The sequence below is a fragment of the Haplochromis burtoni genome, unplaced genomic scaffold (assembly GCF_018398535.1).
Source record: "Haplochromis burtoni strain Fernald_Lab_line unplaced genomic scaffold, NCSU_Asbu1 Contig_292, whole genome shotgun sequence".
NCBI classification, from domain to species: Eukaryota; Metazoa; Chordata; class Actinopteri; order Cichliformes; family Cichlidae; genus Haplochromis; species Haplochromis burtoni.
In genome coordinates, this window is record NW_024582653.1 from 546,207 (window position 1) to 573,538 (window position 27,332).

Genomic DNA, 27,332 nt, shown 5'->3' on the forward strand with positions numbered 1-27,332 from the left:
TGCATTGATGTCACACAGAATAAGATGATGGTTAGTATAAAACAAGCTACTGGTTCAGGAGGAACATTTTTCTATTTTGGATTGGTTTTGATTGATTTTTTTATTTGCTTTTGTATAACTTTTGTTTGTGTATAATTGAAAATAAGTAGGTTCCTTTTGATAAACTGAAAGCACAGACATCTTTTCTCTTCTTTTGGTATTCCCACTTTCTCAGCTCCAGAAGCTCTTCACAGGAGAAAAGCCAAAGGTCTCCATGTCTTTCTAAGTGTTAGAATTAAGCTAACCCATATCCCCCATGAGGGGAATGTAACTCAGACTACTGAGAAAGAGACACTATTTTAAGGTAAATCAGAGCTGAGACTTGTGTTTGGCAGTTAGACACCAGTAATCCCTGGGAGTAGAGATTTTGGTGACAGTTTACCTTCCACCTCAGTAAGAACATGGTAATAATTTAATCAAGGTCGTTTATAAATTCCTATGTGATTTCCAAATGGATGACCATGCAATAACCTGTTACTAAAATTTATATTATAATAGTGGTGTAGAATTCAAATGAATGACTAGAAAAAAGATAATATTACTGAGAAACCCTTTTAAAGATGCCAGCAAAAACCTCTGACTAATATTATGGTAATATTTTTGTAATAATACAGTAGATTGCTAACAATCAATTTTAAACATTTTAAACATTCAGCCTAATGCCTTTAAAATCATATGAAAATATCTATATGTTGATAATGGTGAATGACATATAATTTCAGTATTTGCACTATTTACTTGTTTTATTTTAAGGTAATGCAAAAATGTTGTGTTTTATGTTGTTGTAGCTTATATGAAACAGGCTTCAAAATACAAAACGATACATTTTGAAAACTACTTTTAATATTAATATTTTCAAACATTATTATTTATAATTATTCATAAAGCATGAGTGTTAAAGATATTTTACTGTACACCACTGGGCAATAGGAGTTTACCTTTTTTTTAATCTTTGTTATATATAAGCAACAAGCTGAATGGTGGTCTAACTTTTCAAATCACACTTCACGAAGGTTTTATTGATTTCTCTTTTTACACACACGCAAAAAAGTCTCACATTTTAATGTTTCTTTAAGAGCAGTCTGTATAGGGGGCGGGGTGGGAATAAACTCATGTGGCTGTGGAGTTCCCTCTTAGGCCGCTAGGTGCGTCTCTGCTCCACGAAAGCTTCCGAGAGAGACTGGGGGCTGGAGGAGAGGAGGAGGAGGAGGGGGGAGAGGAAGAGAGAGCGAGAAAGAGAGGACGGCGTTTTATCAGCCAAGTGCAACCTGAATCGTGAGGAGCGGACGATGGGGGGGAAAAAATCCCACTGTTCTTTCTTTTTCTCTAACGTGACCGTCATTAACATGTAGACCGATTCACGTCAAAAGACCCGGAGCGTAATGGTTTCTTCTGTCACAGGAGAATTTTATAGTTGTGAATAAAAAAACCCATTTTGGATTAACGGAGCACTTGTTTTGGACTAAAAGGGTTTCCTTAATTTCTTTCTGCCCGTGTGTAAATGTTGGACCGCATTTAACCCGAGTTTCTACCATCTGGAGTGAAAAGTGCGCCAGTCTTATTTCCAAGGCTTATTTCCAACGCTTGAGCGTCGGGATTTTTTCAGGAGTACTATGTGGCTTTTGGAAGGACTGGACCTTAACCTAACGGGACTTAAGGCACAGAGGAATATTGTATGAGGTGGGGAAAAAAACAGCGGATGGGATCGTTTCTTAACGGTAAACACACGCTCATACTTAACTCTGAGCACTGTCGGGTTTCTGTGGGCTTTGAGAATTCACCGGTAGAATCAGCAACTGTGATGCAGTGGGTTGATTTTGTTTTTTTGACTTCATGATTTACACTGCAGAATTATTCACAATATGTGGTCGAGGACAAGTTTATGTGGTTAAAATAACGAATAGCATTAAACATCTCCAAATGACCCTGTTTCTTCTTAGTCTAAGATGTAAGTCATGGGAGGATCTGCGCCTTGATGAGCGTCCCGTGCACAGCAGAAAGCAGCATCTCGTCTTCTACTGTCTGCCACTTTTGACTCTCTCACTCCGTTCCAAGCGCATGAACGCACAGAGCTGCGCACTCTCGCCGACCAAGCTGCGCAAAATACTTGCTTTAGAAAAGAAACCTTTAGGTGAAAAAGGCTCAGTGATTCTTGTTTTTCGTAAAAATACTGACTTGCTTTTGAAATAGGACATATAGCTGATATTCGTTACCGTCGGTCGATCGCTTACCACCTGCAGACTGTTTGTGAGCGTGCATTTCTGTCACTGTTCAGGAGGAGCTTCTGTTAATGAAAGAGAAAATATTTTAAAAAAATTATCAGCATTAAACATTTGAGGCAATGTGTTTGGTGTGCAGCTGATACTTAACATTTATCGAAATTTGTCTTCGTTTTCTCTTGGTAATCAAATGAATGCAAACCTCCTCTCAGGCTGATTGCTGAGGGTCAGGATGGAGGGAGATTCATAAAGTGTGTGTGTGTGTGTGTGTGTGTGTGTGTGTGTGTGTGTGTGTGTGTGTGTTGGTGAGAGTGATATGTGTGTGTGTGTGTGTGTGTGATTAAGAGCTCATCTCTCTCGCTCTCCTCGATCCAGGAGGAGGAGGAAAGTTGCGCACCGTTGGCCGCTGCGGGCCCATCATCATATAAATGGAATGAATTTGCATTTGGGATTGCACGACCTCAGCACTTGTCACACACACACACACACACACATACACCACACACACACACACACACACACACACACACACACACACACACACAAATGCAGCAAAAAAGGACGCGTGGATGCTTCGATGTACTCCGGTCAGATACAATATTTAATGGCATTACCCCTTACCCCGTTACCCTTACACCCCTTTAAGTTCAGCCCAGATCAGGTACCTTTTGAGATGGTGAGAAAGAGCTCAGGTACAGAAATGTCTGCACTTCTTGAGCTATTAGAGCATCTTTTCAAATGCCCCGAAGATCCCAATCAAGGCTGGACAATCATGCATATTTATGTATTTGCTTCAAATAGGCTACTGTTCAAAGGCAGCACAGCAGATCAAGATACTAATGCATTTGTTGAGATTTCCAAAGATCTAGTAACTAAACTAGGGAATGCGGATTCCCCGGACTACATATGCCACTACCACCTACCCCAAATTACCACAGTATGTAATTAAAGCACCTTAGGGCCCACTTGATTAAATTAAAAGAAAGACATGGCATAACTCATAATGACATTCTGGAATAAACACGGAACGCATAGTATAAGAAATCTCAAGGCTAAACTGTTTCATTCATCTAGTAATGAGATGTGGATGAAGAGTGAAAGGAGGGCAATCATGTGAGCGGAACACTGTTACTGGCAGTAGTTTATGATGACATGATCTGCAGATGACCTTTTTAATGAAGTTTCGCATTGCTGTGTTTGCTGTGGATGTGTTTGTATGTGTGATTTGGATGGAGGTAGGGGGCAGTCAGTTCATACCTCTGTGTCTCAGGGGATCCGATCTACATAGCTTAGCCCTGAAAGAAAATGTCCATTCGCCACTCATCAGTGTGATCTTCTTTTTGCTCATCACACACCTCTATCCTTTTTAACCAACATTTTTCTACTTTCCTTCTCATATACCAGTTCTGTGCATGGCAGGGAGCTAGTTTGTAAATTATAGATTTGTTGGTGACTCATGCTGTGGTCCTGTTGTTTCACCTCACTCTCCACTCGGTTTTTATTTATTTGTTTTTACGTTTTTATTTATTTCTTTTGGAAGTTTCTCTTGTGTAAAGCAGGGAAGTTCTACTTTAAACTGTTTTTGTGCCACTGGGTTTGGTCCTTGTGAATAATCCTCCAAATTTAACACTATGAACACTGATCTGAGCTGAATATAAACTCCAGCCTGTTCCTTCTTAACAATTTACCAGCATTCTTGAGATATTTTCTTTCTCCCCAGGCACGAGAGCACTGGTTATTCTACTCATATCTGTGTTGTTACTAATAAATAGACAAGCCATGACTTACTACTAACTTTTTTAAATTGGTCATATGGAAACGGGACCTATCTAAGGGTTTTAAGTGGTAAAGTGAAGATTATGTATTGTTGAATCAGTGGTATAGAAACACTGCTGAATGTACCATATTTTAAGATCTAATTACACTCGAATCGTGGCGATGAAGAAACAATTAGAGGATTTTAAATATGCGTCTTTCTTTCCTGAGACAGCACAAAATAAATTAAGTATTGACAGAGCTACAGAGAGGGCACAGGGATTTTCACTGAGCTAATTTGTCTTTAATATTTAAGATAAAAGTGGTTCAAGTTTACATTTGCAAGTTTTTGGTGCTTACAGATCCAGGCCACGATATACAAGAATAGAGATTCAGTTAGAGTTATTATTTCTTTATTAAATAAACCAAATCAACCCAAAGTAAAGTAGGGGGAAATATAAACAGACACATATCAAGGTTATCCACTCATGCAAAACACCACTACATGCTGTGTTTATTACAGCTACAAAACACTTTTACTAGCATTAAGTTTGTGGGGAACCTATGAACAGTAGGAGTAAAAGTAGAAACTATAATTCCTCTTCTCTGGCTTTAATAGTTTGATGCTGAGATTCTGCTTCAACATTAGGAAGCTCCTGGGCTCTAGAACGTGCTGAAGCTCATGTCTCTTCTTTTATCTTTTTGAATTTATTAATTGCATGGATTGTGAAATAAAACAGTCAGTCTGCATGCTTAAAAACAGAAGGTACAGACAGGATGTATCAAAATGTGAAACTCATCAGAAGTGATCATTTACACATTGACATGATATATGAATGGAGCCAGAGAGTCACAATTCCACCAACAGACCCATCCCTATAAAATATTCTGAGATGGAGCAAGCTGTTCCTGCTCAAATGAAGTAGACACGAAGGTGCACCAGGGATGGCCGAGGGGATAAACATGGTGTGCAGCAAAACAGAATACTGTTTTGTGCGACTTCTTTGTGGGAACCTTGTTTATGGCAGGTGCTGCTGAAAACGGCGCAATGGAGTGAGAAGACAATTGAGCCTTGTAAGATCTCAGGAGTCCAATTTTTGTTTAAAGAGTTGGAGAACCTTGTCTGTAGCACAGAATTGCACAGGAGGTCTCAGGAGGACCCAGATTTGTTGAAGTACCTTTTAACTGCAGACTTGTCATCTGCACCATGTATTGCCACTTCTCTTCTTAATGTTGGAACCATTGGTTAGTCATATGTGCATGCTGTAATCCAAAAGGAAAGGAAACAGAGGACCAAGGCTCGGGGCCTTTTATATTCACCGTGGCCCTCAAGCCAAAAGCTTCCATTTTGCAAATGGACCACTTACAGTTGAATGTGGAATAACTAGGAGTGGATTTCACAAAATCATCTGTTGCAACAGTGGCACCCTTTTACAATACTACAATCGAACTCAGTGAGTTCTTTAATGTGACTCATTCTTGTTTGTAAAGGTAGACTGCATAGCTAGGTGCTGGATTGCATACACCTGTAGCAGTAGGACTGAAAAAGCCCGAATTAAAAAGATAATAGGTGTGGTCCAATATCTATATTTTTCTATATAGTTGAACTATCATAATGTACTGCACTGATAATGTATTATCATGTTGTGCAAAATCTAAGGGAGTCAACAAGAGTCCCCAATTATGTGAGACTATGTACTCTACTGTCCTACTTATGTCATGTGACAAGAAACTGTAGTAACTAAGGAAATGTCTGAGAAATTCGTCAAGGTTTGTCTTTTACCTGGTTAAAGGATATAATTTAACCTTAAATTCACCACACACTTTAAACCTTAATCAAATTGTAATAAAAAGGTACATTTGCATACAGAAGTAAAATCTATAAATAAGTAAAAATATTCATACATAAGAGTTGAATGCTTGTCTGCTGGTGTCAGAAATTATGTGCTGTCCACTGTTGCACACACCTCGTAGTTCAGATATTAAACACTTTTTTCCTCTTGACATCAAAAAACAATGATTACACAAGACCCTTTTCATTAAAAGAGAATGTGAAGAGCCAGAGTTCACATGAGTAACCGGTGAACTGGGATTAAGAAGGTCTTGGTTACGTGCACGCTGGGTCACCCTTAAAATTTTAATAAATAAAATATAAATGTACATTATATTACATTTTTTTTCTAATACACACAACATGCTTTTTACTTTAGATGTGAAAAAACGATATAAACTTGATGTTCTTTTTCCCCCCAGACGTTTCAGGCAGTGCTTCCTGCAATGTAGGGGATTTTTAAGACACTGAGAGCTAGCCTCTAGATAGGTCAAAAATGAACTCTAACTCATTTACACTCATCTCTAGTACTTGAAACTCCACCAAAACCAGATAGAGATGAACCACATCTACATGGCCACTTCTTCCTTGCAATTTGTGAGGTTTATGCAAGAAAAATGTCAGAAAAATGTAATAAATAGCAGTTAGAGGAGAAATAACAAATATGTCTATTCATTTTTACATCAAGTAGTTTTTTAATGTGACCACCTTTACAGTCAGTTTCATTAAAAGCTATATGTAATGCACATATAATGTTCAGTAGAAAGCAACATGACTTCCTACCAGTCACATGATTTGCAGGAAGTAGTGTTGCAGGGTGACATTTGTTGAACGTGTCAAATAACTGAATCACCATATGACTTTGCACCCATCTACATTTCTGTGTAAGAAGCCAGCATGCAAAAAAAAACTGAAGCAGAATTGAAATAATCATTTTTATTCTCAGTCTGGCCAAAATGAGTCACTGCTTTAATGAGAATTTCTGGTATAAATGGTGATTAACGCGCTGATATGCAACAATGGACTGTGCGAAGATACCATAGCATTAAATTTAAGTATATGCTATACTCTACCTTTCTCTGATTTTGTCAGTAAGGAGAACCCTCGAATAATAATGGGCAGGGACAAAACATTCATTTGACAGAAAGGTCTATATAGGCACATTGGTGAACTCTTTTTCTTGCTTTCTTTGCTGTGTGAGCCCAGCTGAATGAGCTGAACAGGTGTAGAAAATATAAATGTCATTGTGATACAGACAATAAAGTGTTTTGCTTTTGCTGCAAAACCATCATCCTACACTTAACACTACTTTTGAAGAGTATAGCAGTTAGGAAACCATAATAATAGTCTTAAAAAGAAACAGCCCGGTGTTGGAAACCAAACTGTGGGATTAACTGTGGGACTCCAACTCAAACTGCAAATTAAATATTGAAACAGAGAGCCAAATATCTTCCAACTGGATGTGCTTCCAAGTGAGAAACAAACTGCTAGCTACTATATTGTGAACATGTTGCAACTACTTGTCTAATGTTACTGCATTATTAAAATGATGAATGTAATATGTCAGGATTTGTTTGGTAGCTGTATGCAGTGGTTGAAAGCGAGTATTCTGTTTTATGTTTCTCTGAGCTTATCTGTACTAAAACATTTGTTTTGAGATTAGAAAGTCTGAAACGAGTAAACCGGCATTTTCATTTGTTACTCACTGGTTTAGTGATGTTGAGCTGAGGGGTGGTGTGTGGGGGATGGCTCAATGCAGCAGCATTCTACTGTAGCCTTCTTTTGCCTTTCTGGGAGGTTTTTCTTTGTAAACAAGTGCTTCTTGTTACTGTATACCCAGTGTCCCTAGAAATCCCATTCAAACTAAATTATTCTTCAAAACAAGAATTATTTGTGCCAAGAGTAACAGTCAGAACTGAATAGCTATGTATTGTGTAGTAAGTAGAATGTAGCAGTGTAACAATTTTATAAACAGTCTAATTTAAACATTCACAATTTTTTACCGAGGTTTTAAGCTCCTTGTGATTATCAGTGTGGAGCTGGTAATGCCTAGTTAAATAATGTTGGTCAGATAAAAGCTGTAATATTAACATGAAAGTTATTTAGACAACAAGTGAAATGGAAATAAATCCATACCTTTATAACATAACAGTTTGAGCTGTTACCAGTTTGTGTCCTGTTGCCTAGTCTTACATTAGATGAATTAGGTAAATGGAACATAGTTTGTCATTTCTTCAAATTATGAGAAAATGTCATGCCTTTCCAGTCATGACTTTCTTTAATAGATTAATAATCTGCAGATTAGAATATATTATCATTTTAAATTTACCCCTCAGTTGTAAAAGGCTGATGGGGTACTGTTATTACCCTGTGGGACAGACGAGCAGAGGAGCGGAATAGACACCCAAATTTGTGAATGTAATAACTTGAGAATCAGCCGATTTAGGATTTTGAAAACGATACCATACGTGCAGCTATTAAACATCTCAGACGAGCTTGAATCTCAGCGACATAAAGGTCAAAGGCAGAAGTCAAGTTTACTAAAAATGTTATGGATGCGATAACTCAAGAAGGAAGTCACCTAGGTTTTTCAAATTGATACCATAGGAACAACTCCTTAAAATCTTGTTTGAGCCAAGGCCCAGGTGACATTGATTTCAAGGTCTAGGTCAGAGCTCATGTTTTCTGAAAAACACAAAAAAATGGGAGTTTAGTTAAAATTTTACATTTTAAGACAAACACTGTTTAGATTTAAATATTTTCGTTATCTTGTTAAATGAACACTGTCAATTAACATTACACTGATAACACCGCTGATAACATCACGCCAACATTGGCATTGTTGTTTCATTAATTAGACATCGCTCCTAGCCACTACCTTACCTGATTACAGATGGCTGATTTTGCTGTTGGTTATTGGTTGCGAACAGTTAAACAGCTAATATTAATATATTTGCCAGTCGCGATAACGTTTATGATAACCGTTCATTAAAATGTAATTGTTCTTGTTGAAATGGGAGCTTTACTGATATCTTGATATCGCTCATAAAATGTTGTAAGGTGTTCTGAACATCAACCGTTTATCTGCCAGTGAGTGGAGTGGGTGTCTGTCTGCAACTCTATGCAATGGTATACATACATATGAGAAAGTAAAATCTTAATTCTGAAACAGTAAAAGCTTCTGGTGTTACAGTGTCAACTAAATTCTTTGGCCAGTAAATAAATGTAGATGTAGATATGGATCCAAAAACATCTGAAAAAAATATACTTGCTCATGAACAGTGTAGTTATATAATATACTGTAAATATACTGTATATATAGATAAACTCATATTCAGGCCGTTTTCAATTATTGGGGAAAAAAATCCAGATATAAATAGATGCAATCAAAGGAGAACATAAAAAATAACGTATTAACTCAGCTGTGCTACATTGCTAACAATAAATAAACTTAAAAAAAAGTTTTTTTAAAGAAAAAAAAAAAGAAGTGCAGTACTGCCTCAATAAAGTGGGCATTGATGCTCATACAGCTGATGGACCAAGTGTGTAACTTGACCATTCCTAAGTGATAGTGTGACAGTTGTTTGGCTCTATAATCTGTTTATACACTGGAAACTACCATTTGACTGAGAAATGTTTTTGGTAACAAGGGTCAGTTACTTTCATCTGCTGCTTAAACTGAACATTTTTTGACTGCTCTTGTTGATATCGTGTATTTTACAATAAGGTATGCTATTGTATTATGACATCAGTGTCTTTCTTTATTTTTTGTTGTAAGGTATGGTACATAAGTGTTTGGAACTGTGAAGTCTTGCATTGTGCATTGCATTGTGCAAGTAAACAGTCAACTGTGCACCGTGCGAGGATGGCACTGCTTCAGAAGCATAAAAAGAATTTTTGGTGTTATCTGCCTTTGGGGGAACGTGCTTTTGACACAGTTTGCAGTATATGTCACTCTGCTTCTTTGTTGGACTTTAAATAGCCTGGGTCTGTGTCCCTCAGGGTGTCATGTCTGTTGTTCAAGTTTTCCATTGTCTTCACATTTGCCATCATCTTTTACCTTCCTCACATTGCTAACATACTAGTGCGTACATCTGGAGTGGCCCATGCACCTGCACATGTGCTGCTGCCGGCTGCTCTTCCTACGCCATGTGTGTCAATCTAATCTGACGTGACTCCAAGTCTGTTCCAACCACATGATTGGTTTGGCAGGAAGCTATTCTTATTGTTACTGCCCTTTTAAATTGTCTGTCAAAACATGGATGAGATGAATTCTGTCCATTTCACATTGACCATGACTCATATTACAACTGAGGAAAGGTTTTTAGTTATTAGCGGTAGTTATCTTTATCATATTATTGCTCAGCCCTAGTTGACACCCATCTTATCTGGGTTATCAGTGGTCATATTATCTTTGAATGGTCTGCTACAGGATAATCCAACTGCATGTCAACAGGTGTGACCATTAACAAAACAATTCTGTGTCGCACAGGCACACGGTTTTATGCAAAGTGACCCGCTGAACTGTCATTTAGTGCTCACGATTAGCTTTTCGTCACTCTGCCCTGGCCCTTGCTCTTAGGTTATGAGAGCCTTTTGCTAGCATTCTGAAATGACTTCGTACAGACGCTGTGGTGAAAGCCGATAATCATTGGCTGTGTTTACATAATTTTTTTTCTCCCAGATTTAATAACTGTGACAGTCCCTGCTGAATTATCTGCAAGTGCTGAATAATACTTTTTCATGCTACAGTGCAAGCAGCTTGAAAGACTCGACACAGTATCCTCCAGGACTTCTTAAAAAATAAATAAACTATTTCCATAGTGTTGATGTGAAGCCAAGTTGATGAATTATGAGATGATGGCTTTGCTCTTTTTTGTCTTACATTTGCCCCAGAGGGTGTCACTTTTAGAGTCTTCAAGTCCTTTCACACATTTGTATTAGCTGAAAGCTCACCTGAGGATGAAGCTGAAAAGAACAGACTGTGCTGGCAGGCTGATAGGGCTGTTAAGGTTAAGGCTGTTACATGGCCAGGGAGTGTGTCTTTGTATGTGCATGAGTGTGTCTATGTGCAGGCATGCATTACTCAGACTAGAGGTTTGTAGAGAAACAACAGTAGAAGTGGAGCAACGTTAATGGATAGCTGTACTTCCAAGAGACAAAGCTACTGAAGTCTTCTCTTCTCTTCTCACACACACACACACACACACACACACACACACACACACACACACACACACACACATTCGCCTACCAATGGCAGTGGAGATGTTATGGCAGGTGGTCATCTGTTAACAGCAACCAGCTCCTTAAGGGTCTCTGTGGAACCTCAGGGACTCGAGAGAGGAAGGTTTTTCAAATGTGCTCCTCAAACTAACTGGCTACAGTAATTATGTCTTTGAAGTAGACTTGAACTCTCACCAAGTGTAACACAGGTTGGAAAGATGAGTCGAGTGATTAAGAGAGGTAATGGATACTGGGGAGGGTGAATGTAAAAGGTTAGGAATGAGGTATAATGATCTAACCTGCACAGGTTCCTTGTGATTTGGGTGCATAATTGTGTGTCCTTTTATGTGTGATTGTGCTTTAAGTTGAATGTGTGTGTGTGTGCGTGTGTGTGTGAAAGCTTTCAGGAGGCAGCCTGTACTTGCCTGTGCCTCTGTCCTGAAGGGATACATCTCACGCTGAGCCAGTGTGGTGGTGAGGAAAGCCAGTTTCACGCCAACCTACTGCTTTCCCCATTGACCCCAACCCCCCCCACTGCAACCACGCAAAACATGTCTGCCAGGTGAAGCAAACAGAGTAGGGAGAACTCAGCTCTTCCACCACCCACACAGATAACACCGGTCACTTTCCATTTTATCCCTGCTGTGGTACTCATGGCACCAAGCCGCTTAGTATGGACGCCTACTGTTAGACTTTGTGACCGAGAGAAAATTTCCACACATTGATTATTCTCTGTCTAGGTGACTGAATTGAATACAATGCAGGCCGATGAATGCTTAATGCACACATAATTCATGTAAGGTTATTAGGCTGTGTGTGTGTGTGTGTGTGTGTGTTTGGCAGGGCACATTGGACTGCTGTAAGAGGCCGCTGCCTTCAGGGAATACCACTGCCATGAAGGATGTGCATGGTCTGCAGCAGCATTTGTGTGGGTGGTATGTGTGTAACATTGAAGGTTTCTAATCAGAACATCGCTCTAACATCATACTGTGTATGGATGATCTTCAAATTCTATAAATCCAAGCACATATACACACTTAATTTCATAGACATACAAAAGTGTTTTCTCCACTCACATTGTCTACATGAATGGATGTTGACGCGTCACTATTTCATAATTTGCATCTAATTTACATATAACTGTTGCTGCAATAAAGATGACATCTAAGGTGTGCAAAACACCTGACCAGAGAGGACATGAAAATGTTTTTGATTCCTTCTGAAATTGTAAACAGATGAAAAATGGAAAAACTGTTAGTTCACCGGGCAGTCTCAACATTAGTATGAATGGATTGAGCTACTTATGGCAGCACATTGACAAAGTTACAAAGAACAAAAAAAAAAAAAATAACCAATGAAATGAAGCACACAGTAAATTTGCAGTGAATACTTTGAAGGGTGAATTTCACAAAATAGTATGAGTAATTGTGTAAACTTACAACAAAAGTCCACAAAATACAAGAAATGTAAGCTTTGTTATTTAAGCTTTCCTACACTTCAACATGTGGGCCTTGACCTGCTCTAGAAAACATCGCTAACCCTCCATCTGAAACATACATCAGTTCTGCAAAAGTTCTTTCAGGTTTTATACATCCTGCCTTTGTCTCACAGAAATACTTGAAATGACCAATTACTATTAATACTTCATTGCTTGGTGGTAACATGTTTTAATATGTTAAAATTATGTGCCCAGCAAAACAATCCCAGTAAAATTCTTTTTGAAATTCCTGCAGTTCAAATGATATATAAAACAAAGTCTTGTTTAGCGAGCGCATTACAATCCAAAATCTGTAAGCCTTACTGCAAGCCATCTCTTTATAGTATATCATAAATACATGGATATACAATGTATTTAACAGATTACATGCCACTTTACAATTCTAGGCATTTTCATTTATTTCTTGGAGAACAGGATGTTTCCTGAAGTGGAGAGGGGTAAGGGTTTAGTTGATTTTATCAGAGTAGATTGAGCATGTGACAACATTTTCTAATGTGAGTAGAAAAAACGGGGGGAGGGGGGCAATGAAAGCTGTTTGATGAGAAGGTAAAGAAAGGAAGAGAAGTCGAACATGGTGAACACATGGACACATCCTCTCAGTACTCCTATACCTTACTGTTCCGTAGGCTAGCATGTGTGTATTTTTTTGTGTGTGCTTGCGTGGACCGTGTGTGCGAAGTGCCCTAGGCTCTGTGCTGGAGTTTAACTCTGTTCGTGGGAGCCAAGGGCACACAGCACACTGATCCAGACTGACAGGCCAGCACACAGGCTACATTCCCTAGTCAACAGCCTGAACAACAGCCAGTCAGCCTTGTTCACGAGTAGGCTGCCTCGAGACACGACAGTCAGCAGGCTAGGTTTTTTTTTATATGAAACCAGCACAGTATCCATCATGATTTCAGCATTTCTGTCCAGTGCCAATAATGAAAGATAAGAGAATGGACATTTAAGTGTAGAGTATCAAACTCAAAGCAGAGAAGTAGAAAGTTGTCTGCTTATAGTCTTCCGTGATATTTCCCCAGTCTTACCTAGATTTATTCAGAGGTTTTGTAAAAATTGTAAATGCTAATTGCTGCAAATGTTGCAATTATTGTCTTAAAATATCTTGAGAAATGCTGTAATCATTACCCAGTACCAGTTTTCTCATCTGACAGTGAGATTGAGAGATAAGATCAATACAGCAAGTGTAAAAATAAGGACATTTTATTGCAGTTGGCTAACACATAATGGAAATATTTAAAAATATAAAGAATGGTAAATATTCTGAAATATGTAAAAATATGCATAACAAAAAAATACTATGAAGTGTGAAATCTACATGAAAACTATGAGAACATGTCCATGGTGTCCTTGATTCTACAGCTTCATGCATAATAAGGATACAGTAGCTGAAATACTGAAGCGTAGTTCAGTATTCTGTTGTCACAGAGGTAGCTGTGCTGCTCGTGCTTTCTCCTTTCTCTTGGTCTGCCTAGCTGTCTTTATAAACTATATTTGTAAAATGTCCATATTATTGTAATCATGTACGGTATATTCTGAAAAATTAAAACCCAGAGTGCAAATCACCAGCACCAGATTCACTATCTTTCACACACGCTTGGTTGTACATACAGGCATCATAATTTTTAAAGTGACTAGTTCTCTCAGACCACTGAGAAGTTGAATCTCTCCCGCAAGCTAAGCACATCCCTCAAATAGTCATAAGCACCTCTTCAATAAATCCCTTCCACAATCCCTGATGTGTGTGCACCTGTGTGTGTGGTTGCCACATACATAGGTGAGATGAGATGCTTAAAATAGGACAGACAAAGGGATAGAGGGATGGCTAAAATGCTGTGATGTTGTGAGGATTTATCACACAAGAGCAGCTAGAGGAGAGATGGATGGATGGACGATGGAAAATAGAAGGTGGATATGGATGAGACTGACTAAAGCATAGGCTGATGGAGTGTTTAGCTGAATGACTGACTAAGCCATAAGTCTCCTGTGAGCCCTATGCTTCTCTCTCACTCCCCCCCCTTGATCTGTTCTCTTGCTCTCTCTGCCTCTCTTTAAAATAACACTATGTTCTGTGTGGTGACAAGCCAGGATAAAATGATTGGCCCTTAGTTTTCCCCCGACTGCCCTCTCAGATAATCACTACACCTACTGGCTGCCTCCACATGCTGACTCTACTTTATTAAAGGCAATCTGTCAATGCATTATCTTACTGTGGTTAGGTGTCACTGCTTTGACCAGGGGTGGGTTTTAAAAAAATCCATCTATGTACTTCCTTTAATTTTGTACTCCATATACGTCTCTGATTTTTTGTCATTTAGTCAGCGAGCAACAGACAATCAAGTGGGTTATAAGCAATTAACTTGGCAACATCTCAGCCCTATTTACCAATGCAATTTGAAGGCAGACTTCGAGTGATGTGATGAACGAGTGAAATATGCAAATGACAAAAACTCCACTAGCACCTTACAGATAATTTAAGCAGACTGACATTCAGCAATTTTAATTGACAGTGTGTTTATTGAAAAAGAAAGCTGGCGTATGCTACTCAAATCATTCTTTTGCAGAGCAGCACTTTGGGGGTTGAAAAAACAATTCTCCAGTCACAAATCTGGAGATTTATATCATGCGCAAAATGTTGATGTAGAAGAACATTTATGAACAGTACTTTGAAAAAGTCATGAGATACCCCTCATTTCTTTATATTTTATTGGGAAATGGATGCAGTGATTTATTGAAGAATGTGCAAACGACTACAGGAACAGGGTATACGCTTGTATATGTCAAACAAGCTTAAATGTAAATATTTCTATATAACCTAAACTCTCATATTCAAGCGTTCTTAGAATTTCTTTAATTAATCTTCAGGAAATGTTCTCTGAACATTCAAAGCACTTCTTTGGATGTTAGGTGCCTCAGCGCTTCAATTGAGGACCAGACTCTGGGAAGCTAATTCATGACTAAAAGTGTTCCTTTATCTGTTCAGTTGTATCCTTTTTACTAAGTGTGTTTAGAATCACTGATATGATGACAAATCAAGGCATTGCCAGCCAGTTTCTCAATGGTATTGCACGGTGGATCAACTTTTGTGCACTCAGAATTTCATCTAATTTTGGCAAGACGGACCATGTCTCTTCCTAAACGGGATATATAATTAAGGGGAATACAATTCAAAAACAAACAAATAAATAATACAAGAGGAGAAAAATTCAGTGAGGTGTTTGCGCAGCTTGACCTTTCTTTTATAAACAACAAAAAGGGTTAAAGTCTTTGCCACGGTTATGGTTTCAATTATCATCTTCTGCAAATATTCTCCAAATTAATCCATTCTGAATCTTTATTTATTTAACGAGTCCTTTGGCACAACACATTCTTGATAGAGCTCAGTTATTTATAGCTCTTTTCAAGTATTGGAGTTACTAAACCATGCCATTGGTTGGAGTAGATAACAGTTAGAGGGATGACAAAAAGATCCGGTAGTGCAGCTCCTGTCACTAGCCTATATTTTTATTTTGTAACAATTTCTAAAACACTGAATTTATTCAGCATGACTGCTGGTGAACACATTTCAGTATTTATGAGGCATTATCAAATACTCATCTGTGGTCTGATAAGAGAAACAAACACAAAGTAAATGAGATTTGTGAATTGGACTGTTATAATGTTGGAAATTGGATTGCAGAGACCGGGGAGATGAACGTAAGTTTAATTGGATATCAATTTCCCTTCTTTGCTTTTCTTCTTCTTGACTTTTCTCTAATAAATGGTTTTTAATCCATGAACTGCTTACAGCCTGATGTAGTGTAAAAATATGCAGGTAAATTCTGAAAATCTTCACATGTACCGAACCTATTTATATAATAGTTGGTGACCAGCCTGATATGTCTTTAGAAAAATACAAGCAGTTCCAAAAAAAAGTACAAAAGTCAGTCTACTGTCATTCCAAATTAAAACTACTTAATGTAAATCATAAAGCGGTCAGCACAGCTCTTTGGCTTAACTATCTTACTTTGGTATGTGGACCTAGGATGATGTATTTAACAGGGAGAAGGCTGCAAAACTGACAAATGTAAAATCTCCAGCTCAGAGGAAATTAAAAGTTTAGATAATCACGTTTGTGATGTTATCAATTCTTATTGACCTGCAACACAATGAAAGGTTAACAAGTAGGTTAGATTGGATCAGTTGCTTTCCTGTGTTAAAGTGGGAGTGGGGGGTGAAAGGAATAATTATTATAATGATATAATATAATGTGCTTTTCTACTCTTATCAGCAACTTAAAATGCTGTAGACTTCAAGCCCAAATCACCTATTCACACATATTTATAAGGTACAATTATTGTGTACCCACAGCACTCATACCACTACATACATATTGTAACAACCCTTACTATGGTGTAGCACCGCTATGGGGTGTCGTCCCATTATTATAGTAGCTGGAGAGTCTCCTAGTGCGAGTGCAGTGGCAGCCATTAAAGCCGAGCATGCTGCTCTCCGTGCATCTGTTTAGAGAGACCGTACCATTGTAATGGGCTGGCGCTGGCGACTACCTAACCTCGGCACATGTTTGTATGAATAGGGTGGAGCCATGGAGACCAGGCGCGTATGTTCTGTTAACGCCAAATAAAAGCCTGTTGTTCTATTTAACTAACTGGCCTCCGAGTTGTCCGGCTAACCTCCACACCAAATGCCTGCTGAACCTGCTGGCCGCTCCTTCCTCACTGGGCCGCCGTTACAATATGTAGACATTAATATGTGGCAGCTATTTGCGTGGCGGGCATTGTTTTGTTTATTGATGCTTCAGTTGCATTTGTCTGTGTTAAACCTGAACTGTAGCTCTTCAGTGACTGATTTTACAGTTGTGCTATTATTTTTGCCTTGGTAAGCCTAATTTTCATTTATGTGTTGTTTTTGGTTTAAATATTTAAATTTTTCAGCTTTGAGGCCCTTAAACACCAGACCCGTAAAATTTGTGCAAATGTTTTGTCTGTTTAAAATATTTTTTGGACATACCTATTTTTAATTCAAACTGACACCATGAATGAATTTGCAAGATTGATTGTTTTGGATTAAGTTAATTTTTTCACATTTTTATATGTGAATAAACACATTTTACCAGTCTGACCAATGTATTTGGCAACAAGTGCGATGCTAGTACAAAACATTCACCAGTACTGAATATGCAATGATATGGAAATGATAAAATAACACTATTCTAGATGCTATTCCAGGTCAGTCAACTGACTGAACGATAGCTCAAACTGCTCCATTGACATCCTGAAATATGTGTGAAAGTACATTTGTTGTGATACAGCATCAACTCCTGGATCCAACCATCAAATTCTCTCTGCTGTTGTCTTCTCTTGAGAATTGGATGAACCGAGAATCTCTTGCTTTTTTTTTTTCTTTCTTGCTTTTCTTTTTTAGGAACATCAGGACCAGCTCAATAATGTTTGATGTTAACGTCACTTTTTTGCAGGGTGTTTTTTGGGGACACGTTTTTGGAAAAACATGACATGTACATACTTTAGAGACCAGTTTGCATCTGAAAAATTCAGAATTACATGTAATTTTATTACAACTTGCTTGGTGTGTAAAGGCCTTTAAGCTTGAGACAACATCCTTCAGGTACACATATGTATGTGCAACCATCAAGACGCACATGTGTCATACAGCTACTCTTCAGAGGACATTATGTTGACTTAAATGCATATTTCATAACCTTAAGATAAACCTAACCCAACCCTAACATTAATGTGAGTCTTCCTACTTCATTTAAAGATTTATGTTACATTTGCTGTTTTTTGTTCATAGGAGAGATGCGGGTACCCACAATGTGACTGTGTAAACAGATTTGTGTCCTCATGACATGAGTAATACACACACATGGACACACACCACTTTAATGGCTGTCACTGAGCGTCAGTGAAATGGCAGCAGTGTGGCTGCGGGCTGCCGTGGCTGATCTGAGCTCATTAGAACAGCGACTTAGACTGAGGGGATTCAGTGGGGATTTGTTACGCAGCTACAGCACTTTTGCCCCGGCCAGGAGGTGAAATTGGGAGAGATGAAGTGAAGGATGAGGAGAAGGTAAAGAGGTGAGGTTAAGGGAGGAGACCAAGAGGAAATTGAGAGCAAAGGGAGGAACGTGATGAAAAAGAGACTGGGAAAAGGAAGAAAGAACATTAGTAAGAAGACAACAGAGGAGTTGAAATAGAAGCGGGAAGAGGAGTAATAAGTAGAGGAGTAGGGGAGGACAAGCAAAGAGCAAAAAAGAAAGAAAGGAAGTTAAAATGTGGATAAAAGACAAAAGAATAAAGACATAAATTGAAAAAGTTAGAAAACAAAGTCTCAGAAAGTTGAAGAAGAGAAGAGCAAATATGTGGGGAAAAAAGGAGGTGAAGGCTGGATGATCTTATTAAAGGTGTGAAAAAATGAGAGTTGAGGATGAAAAGTAGGAGTGGATTGAAGAGTACGAGCTAAGAGTGTGCAAACAGATAAGAGGAAAACTTTATTGATCCCTGCAGGGCAAAGTAGCAGCAGAAATGAGTGGGAAAAGCTTGAGAATATAGATGATAAGAGGGGAAATCCAAAGTATAAACCATGTACGACTCACAACTTCAAAACCTGGTCATGTTAAGTAGAAACTAATAAGTGAAAATATCTAAAAATGTATGAGATGGAGCAGCAGAAAGTGATGAAAAGAGACAAAATTATCAATATTAATGTCAGTTTTTGTGTGTATTTTATAGCAGATAGGAATATGAGAGCGTGATAAAAGACTGTTGCATAACAGATAAGAGAGCATATACATATGTACATTAGAGAGAGTGAATAATGTGCTGGTATCCACATTAACAGGTCTGCAGAGGGTCAAGTATGTATAGAAATAAATCAAGAAGAGGAGCAGGCAGGAAAGGGAGGGGAAATTAATCTGAGGATAAAAAAGAAACGGCTATGAAATGAAGAGATGTGAGTGAGTGGAGGATAGTAGGAAGAGGAAATGGAATGAAGACGAGAGGTGAAGATTGAAGAGGGATTTTCCAGTTGGTTACCCGGTCTCGACCACGTGTGAAATTTGCTCTGAACACCCGGTGGCATTCAATCACCACTCAACTGAAGCAACAAGAAAATTAACACAAAAGTAGAGAGGGGGAAATGGAGGGAATTAAAGAAATAACAGGAAAGTGACAGATAGATTTATGACATTTTATAAAAGCATTCTTTAAGCACTCCGTCTGCCCAATAAAACATTTATATTCAAAATATACAGACTGGCTGAAAATAGTTTATAAGTCTTTAAGTCAGCTATTGAGTCTGAAATTGTACTTTTTACAGGAATACAAGTGAAATATTCAGCCAGTGAGGTAATTGTATTTTTCATATTAATTTATTTCATTTTCTGAGCAGTCTCATATTTTGAATATTTTATCACTGCACTAGAAAGTATTTTTCTACATTGTTTCAGTAATTTATACTTGTTATTGTAAATGATAACGCGACGAGAAATTGCTGTGAAAACAATTGCAGTTATTTCCTAATTTTTGCAGACAATGTGCTCTGAAGCATGTCAGGATGCTAGTGACTTGATTTTATAATATAACCTATTGTTATAATTTAATAGAAAAACAGTTGGGGATTGAAATGCATGTTGCATCGTTTAAACTGCTGTGAATTTATTAAAGTATTAAGTTTGTATTTTATCTTCTTTCTTAAGATTAAAAAAGGCCCTGCAAAGACTTAAATGAACAATAATGCACCTCTTTGACAACTGTTCTGGCAGTTCCATAATCTTAAGAAATAAATGAACTGTATTCATTGACGTTGTCAGAAGTTATGAAAATAAAATGGGTAACCAGTAATTTTATCTACTCTTGGACATTAATCACCATCTGTAGTGAAGTGTTCTGCAATAAGTCCTGCAATAAGTGCAGTAAGACTGACACATAGAATTATATGAAGCGTTTTGAATTTAAAAAATACAGGGGATCTAACTACAGACTAAGGGTGGAGCCGAACCCGAATACAGTATTTGGATAGGCACAAATAACGTGTTTTTTACGAATATTTATTTCAAACAAATACTTTAAAAACTTTATATCAAAAAGCTGAGTTTCCTTATGAGACTATTTTTTTTTGGTCTCAGATTTTTATGGATGGTATACATTTTCTTAGTTTGAATCAATCGTTGAAGCCAAAAAAACACCCTGCATTGCTTGATCCATGAAGGCTCAGAGTCGTTGCTACATTGGAATACTTCTAAGACATAAACTCTGTCCACTGTATTGTGTTTGAGTTCTGTAAGAACTGCTGGAAGTTTAATGTCAATGTAATTTCAATTTTGTTGCCAATGTGGCTGAAATCTATTTTTAGACCAAGTGGGAATAAAATTTGAAACATTTTCTTCATGTCTGTGAAGTTTCTCAGTCATCCAGGTCATCGTAGTCTAAGGACCTTGGAAAGAAAAGCGTCGGGACTTCTTTAAGTTGCTTGAAGACGTTTCACCTCTCATCCGAGAAACTTTTTCAGTTTTAGGGTCAAATGTGCTATCCGAGGGAAACCAACTCTTTAGGCTGTTTTCACACAGGGCTTAAATCTGGGCTCAAATCTTCATATGAACTGGTTTCAGTAGGGCCAGCTATATTGTGTGAACCCTCACTAGCAATAGCAATGCACTCTGTAAAATGCATTCGTGTATAACACTGGTCATCTGCCTCTCACCAGCTGCATAAATGGAATGGCATCAGGATGAGTTTCGTTTTAATATATATTTATTTATTTTATGGCTAGAAAGGGAACAGGCAGAGAGTGTAATTAGTAATGGACAAGTTATTTAAAAAAGTAACTAAATAAATGATTACTTGAATTGAAAAATGACAAGTAACCTCACCAGTCATATCAGGAAACTAACCTGCATATTTCAATGGGTTACTTTGTGTTGTTACAGCAAACACATCCCAAGGTAAACTTTGACAGCTTTTGTCATTTCTTTCTTTCTTTGTCAAGTTCTTCTTCGAACTTACCTAATTGCGTTTCAGCAAGACAAAAATGAACCCAAGAGAGGAGACAAAAGCCTAGAGTGTAAAGACTGTCATCACAATGACAACTATAATCAAACAGAGTACTTAAGAAAAATATAATCTTGTGGCTATAACGATTTTGCTTTAGATTTTGCATTTTATTGTATTTTGATTTAGTCAGCTGAGAGATAGAGATGCACAGTTAACATTGTGTATGCAGCAAACACATATTAGTACGAATCAACATTGCAAAAGCAGAAAATGAACACCAACAGTAATACATTCAGATAAAAATGAGCACAAATTTTATAACACAGCAGGACAAAATTGAAAATACCTTGAATTAAAATTGGTCTTCAAAGAATGAAAAATGAACATGGCTATATATAGAAGAAAAAAAACACACAAAAGATTGGATGGAGACAAACAAGCTTCGTAGACGTTAGATTTGATCTGATGACAGGCTAAGCATAAACTGCAGGAGCTATTGGCAGCTGCACATATACACAACATGAAATGAGGCTAGCATGTCTAAGTTGATAGCTGCTGACTGAATTAGCACCTCAAGCACTGATAAATTTCTCTCTGCAATTTAGATGGATTTATAATCCTGCAAATTGCATTAAAATTTTGGCTGGATAGTTGCAAGATCACTGCAGTACCATTGCCACCAAACAAATCAAGTAGATATAACACAGCTGTTTTGAAATAATCACTCCATGTGTTCCTGTCTTTAGTAGTAGAGTTTCCCGTTCTTTCCATGCAGATGCATCAATTACAGATGATGACTGCTCTGTGTTTACCACCCATGAGGGAGACTGTTGTATTTAGTGACAGTGTCATATCATGCTGTCTACTCTCCACACAATGTCAAACTCTGCCTTTATACACACAGATATTTAGTGTGTACCAGCCAGAAGAGATGTGTTGTAAGTGTTGTGTTATGTGCTCGTGACCTCAGGATTCTGGCTACGTGTGTCATAGTCTCAAATGTCCTTTTAAAAAGTTTTTCTTTAGCTTTTTTTGAGTTTTGGTGTTTTGTTTTTTACCTAGTTTGTGTGTCTCCTGTTTTTGGCTTTCTCACTGTCTGTCTGCTTGCATTGTCTCATTTGGTAATTGCTTTCTTTGTCTTTAGATGTTAATTTTCTGTCTTTGTCTTCTCTACCATCTTCAGGATTGGTTGGCATCTAATTAGTTTCACCTATATTCTGTTAGTTATTTAGTTTTCTATTAGTTTTTTTTTCTTTTTTTCACTCCCCTGTGTGTGTGTTTTTTTAACCTCTTCCTGCATCAGTTGTTGGGATCTGATTCCTAGTGTATCCTAGTATATCATTTAGTATCTCAGCAACTCCCCTGAAATCCCTTCAGATGATTTGTCTACATATATAAGTTCAGTAACATTGCCTCATAGTTGCCTTGTAATTCACTGTATTTCATTTCAAAAACCCAGTTTTTTAATTCTGTTATTTTTCTGGTTAATTTTTCATTTGGTAGTGTCTATCTTCATATGACATTCACAGAGATATTCATCAGGCAGCTTCTATAATGCTAAGCAAGACATGAGTTATCGTTTAGGGCAATGTGGAAGTAAAATCTACTGAATTAAGTTCTTGTTGGGATGACCCCAGGCAAGGAAATCCAGAACTAATTTGCTGTAAGTGAAAAATTCCATATAACCTTCGACCGTACAGGCTGACCCACATACAGCCTTTTGTCTAGCAAAAATTCCCTTTGAGACTGATACTACGGTTTAGAGCCTGTTTGTGTGATTTCATACTGAAAATAAGATGATACAGTTGTAGAATAATAATTTGAAGATTTCCAAACACACCGCTTGATCTGATATTGTGCTGTGATCTGTGCACAAACACAAAGTTGAATAACTTTCTCCAGTGTGGCACTAAGATGCAATTTTCCTCCTGGCTTTTAACTATTAAGTGTCTGACTTGATGTGTTCATAGCAACTACTACTGAAAGACCATGTGATTGGTTAAACAGTTGTGCTCGTAAACAGTTTCTTTGGAATGTTGAATGACATACACCAATCAACAATGCAGCAGCTCAACTGGATGAACCAGATTCCACCAAAAAGCTTCAACATAATAAGAAGGATTTTGACAAATCAGTGGTTCAAATTCTAAAGTAGTTTCAGACGTCTCTGCTTCTGTAATGACCAGCTCTTAACTTGTTGACTGGTTTATGTGCCCCTCCAGCATTTCATGTGCTCATAATGACAAAGAGTATCATGTCAGTTGTTTCTCTTCAGCCTTGCTGTAAAAATACTTGCAACTAGTTTTATGGACTCATTGACAAAAGAGTGGAACAATCAATGCAACTGCTTTCTTTCAGCGCTGTCACAATGCTCCTGTTGTTTGTCAGCCATTATTGCATGAATGTTGGATATTTGTTTTACATTTGTTTGCATACGTGGATTTCTCAGTGCCATTGTCGATAAGCGCTGGTTTATGTAGAAATATGGCTGTTAGGAGGAGGGGCAGGAGGGCTTCTGTCTGCCAGGGTGGTTGTTTGTGCTCTGAGGATGGAGAAGATTGTCAGACTGTCAGCTTTATCGTCATGTATACTGGGAGTTCACAATTCTTGTTCCTCTGCGTGGTTTGACTGGAGACAGGTCCCACGTCTGGGGTATCTTAGTCTGACTCAACAGATGTTTCAAAGGAAAAGTAAAGATCTCCATCCCTGTTTCTGAACTAGCAGATGGGAGACTGAAATAGTGTGACCCTTTAATGCTTCACCTTCACTCCCACATTGTGACCATTCAGCTGACTGCAGCCTGCCTCCCATGAGGCCTCAGAAGAAATAACAGCAGATGCAAACTGTCACATTTGAAGGTTTAAACTGAAAATATAGAGCACCTAAGAAATAACCTCCTTACATTGTGTCATATTCACAGTCTGTTTGTGGGTTGGAAACTAAGTAGTAATAGGAGAAGAATTTTACTGTTTTCAATAATTTTTCATAATTATCTCATGACATACAGACAGCCATGATTTTTTTTTTTGTTCTTAATTGGCCATTATATCTTTGTATACTCACACATGTTGTCTTACCAGGTTGAACATATTAAACCTTAAAACAAAAGGAAATGCACTCATTTCCAAAGCTAGATTACATGCTTTACACTTCTTTTCAGGAGATGATTGGCATCATCTTCAGCTGTTTCTTTTAATTATTTTTAAGCATGTTTTTAGTCTATACAGATCTGTAACTTATTTTTATTAGTTTAACTTACATTTTTCCCCTTTAAAAATATGGCTCTGGTTTGGACAGATGACAAACCACACACAGCCTTACAACGGTCATGAGATTTTACCGCAAATATCTCTAAACACTTGAAAAATTAATGAATTCAGTATTGTCACTTTTTACAATAATTAAATGAGTAGAGAGAAAGGACAAAGCCATGAATAGATAAATATAAAAACAATATTGAATATTAAAAATAAAAAATATTGAGATTGTTTTTTAGTTTTCTCTGATCCAAAGCATGGGAGTCATATTGTAATGTTCAGTTCCAACAGCCCTCTGTGTTTGCAGCTGCTGTAATTTTCCATCATTATGCAGAAAACGTGGGTATATTCCACTAGTTCCCTTGTTTGACATGATCCAAAGGGACTATTTAGCATGCTTCAGTTTGCTAAAAGTAAAAGAGGTTTAGTAGGCAATTCTTCTGTGTCCCTGAACAAATAACAAAAACTGCTGACTTTTAAAGGCGGCCAACGAAGCAGTTTATCCTCTGGCATCAACATGGCTGCCAGCATAATTTTATACAATGAATATGGATGGTATACAACTGGCCTATGTGTAAGAAAGAAAATAATTCAATCTAGAGTCAGTCCTTTTTTAAAATTATTTTAAATTTTCAGTGTATACGTTAGATTAACTACAAATAATAGTATACTGTATATTAAATGTGGTCATGTGTTGGTAGTTATTAGGATTTCTTTGAAGATGCATGGCTCCAGATATATTGTTTGTTTTGGGGGTTTTTAAAATAATTTAAAAAAAATTTTTTTAAACGTCTTCAGCAAAATCATTTGGTGTGTGTGTGTGTGTGTGTGTGTTGTTCATAAATCAGAAGGTGATGTTCAGAAAAAAAAAAAAAGCACTTATCCAATTCACACTCACTGGGGGCGTGGGTGTTGACCCTATTCCAGCTGTCATAGGCCAAGAGGTGGGGTACAGCCTGGAAGGTTGCAAGTCCATCACAGGGCTAACACAGAGATAGACACCCATTTTTGCATTCCCGTTTACAGACAGTTTCATATTACCAATTACCCTAACTGTAGCTACTACACATCATTTGACATCATAATGGTGTGGGTCCTTTCAGGAGTTTTTATTCCTTAAGCTGATGAATTAAAGCAAAATTGAGATATAGAAGAAATACATTGACACAGTGAGAGAGCATCAGCTGTATTCAAAAACTAACTATCTAGGTAGGGGGTGGGCGGTTTAAATGGTATACGATAGAAACGATATGAATTTGGCCAGTGGTAAAGATTTTGACTATACTGCGCTACCGCAATAGTGCATGTTGATGGTGTCATCAAGCTGTGCCTGTTTTGGTCGAAAGCATTGCAGAGGCTGCAAGCAATATCATCTGCAAATTATGCTGGGCAACAGTAATAGCAAAGAGACAAAGCACGTTTTGGAATATGAGGAAAACCAAAAACTGCGCTTCCTCCTCTTCCGTACCATTGATTCATTAATGTTGAATTCTCTCGCAGATGCTCTATTCCCATGTTGTTGCAGTATATTAATGACTAACCTCGTATTCTGGATGGATTATCTCAGTTGTTCTCCTGACTGAAGTTTAGTCCGTTTACAGCATCCTGCCATGTGATTACATTTGTCCCTAACCATCAGGAACACTCACTTTAACTTTTATCGAGTGGAAAAAAGTTAGCGCTCATCCTCCAGCTTCACTATGATAATGTTATGCTAACATAGTTGTGTCGCTTGCGATCACATAGCACATCATTATATACCAGCTAGTCTAACTGCAGTAACCCTACAAAAGTCACTGCTGTTTAGTTTTCTGTTGGAAGTGATAGCAGAGCTGTACATTTTAATTTTTTCAGAAATCTCTCAGTCAGAACATATTTAGGTGGAAACTAGCGAGCTAACTTCCTACTAACTTCTAACTCCGTTCAATTTAATAAATTCTGTTTTCATGGAGGTCTGACTGTTAAACTTAATTGTTATACCTGGTAAAGCAGCAACACTGATCGTTTTATTAAAGATGAAAGAATCTAGACAGTTTCTCACTCTCAGTGGAGACAGTGTTCGTTTGACTTTGGGACCTGATGCAGACGGAGTTTTCGATCCAGCTTTGTAGCTTACCAAAGTTTTACTAAAACATTTTTGACAGATTTTTGAGCGCCGTGTACTACATAAAATCGGTTCAAGGTCAGTAAGCACAACCAGAATTCATACAAAAGGCGCATGTCATGGTCCTGGGCCATGTTGGCCCAGTATTCTTAGTTTTCATGTATTTTTGTATTTTGTTCCTTATTTAGGCCATGTTTCCTGAGTTGCCCTGGTGTGTTGTTCCCTAAGTGTTTTCCCTTCGTGACTCTTACCCCCTGTGTGCCCCTCTGTGTATTCAAGAGCCTTTGTCTCTCTTTGTGTTTATTCTATGTTTTCCCCAGCCCGTTATGTCTGTGTTTTCCCCGTGCTCTCTCTCCTCCTGTCTGAACCTCTGTACTTCCTGTTTTACTTTGCCC

The 27,332-nt window shown here is 37.8% G+C and overlaps 1 protein-coding gene across 3 annotated transcripts in view; it reads left to right on the plus strand.

Annotated features, from left to right (window-relative positions):
• The first annotated feature begins 1,223 nt into the window (after positions 1–1,223).
• Positions 1,224–27,332, plus strand: part of LOC102311540 (neuroligin-1) — a 145,977-nt gene continuing 119,868 nt past the window's right edge. For 2 of the 3 annotated variants that reach the window (XM_005940460.3, XM_042227955.1), the window contains exon 1: positions 1,224–1,757. The gene's annotated coding sequence lies outside the window, so the exon portion shown is untranslated. The remainder of the gene's footprint in view (positions 1,758–27,332) is intronic. The other variant, XM_005940461.3, reaches the window with a different exon arrangement.